The sequence below is a fragment of the Rhineura floridana genome, chromosome 2 (genome assembly GCF_030035675.1).
Source record: "Rhineura floridana isolate rRhiFlo1 chromosome 2, rRhiFlo1.hap2, whole genome shotgun sequence".
NCBI lineage: Eukaryota > Metazoa > Chordata > Lepidosauria > Squamata > Rhineuridae > Rhineura > Rhineura floridana.
The window spans coordinates 151,432,037-151,432,896 of NC_084481.1; the positions used below are offsets into that span (position 1 = coordinate 151,432,037).

Sequence of the window (860 nt, forward strand, 5' to 3'; positions counted from 1 at the left end):
TGGGCCTCAGGTCATGCTAGGGATGTGTAAGGAATTCAATTTAGTTTGCATTTGAAGGAGAACCTACCTAATTTACACTTTCCAAACCAATGAACGAACCGAAACACAGCCATTCTTCAAAATTCACACTTCTACAAATTTTGCAACTTAGTTCTCCAGCCAAATAATGTTTTCCAAAAAGTATATACTAGGGTAAAGTGTGTGTGTTGTTATATGCCTTCAAGTAAATTACAATGTATGGCAACCCTATGAATCTTTTTTTGGCTATATTCACAGGGTTTTCATGGTAAGAGGTATTCAGAAGTGGTTTACCATTGCCATCCTCTAAGCCTACAGCACTGGTATTCCCAGGCAGTCTCCCACCCAAGTACTAACCAGGCCTGACCTTGCTTACCTTCCAAGACCAAATGAGATCGGGCGTGTTCAGGGTAGTATGACTGTAGGCAAAGTGTACATAGAATGCATATATTCATGAAAATAACAATCAAAAATGTATTGCATTTTAGAAAATTGCTTTGCAAAAACATGAAATTCACACTAAAATGCTGATGAATTTTCATGAAGACTTTTTAAAAAATCAGAGACTGGTGTGGAAATGTGGAGTACTGAACTTAAGTTTGGAAAGATTGAAATTGATCGATAAAGAGGAACTCTAGTGAGGGGAAAGAGGGAGAAGGGCACTTTGCACAATACAACCTATTCCCAGAACACTCATTGCTAACACTTTTCTGCTTAGATCCAGACCCAAATACCAAACAGCATTCCACTCTAACAAGGTCAGAGCACCACACACAGGTAAACTAGGACATGGACACCCATGCTGCAAAGTACAGTGTTGTGAATGTTTTCTGTGTCTGCAT

General features: G+C 39.1%; 1 pseudogene; it reads right to left on the reverse strand.

The window, feature by feature from the left end:
• Window positions 1-327: 327 nt before the first annotated feature.
• Window positions 328-445, reverse strand: LOC133378497 (5S ribosomal RNA; annotated as a pseudogene).
• Window positions 446-860: the final 415 nt, after the last annotated feature.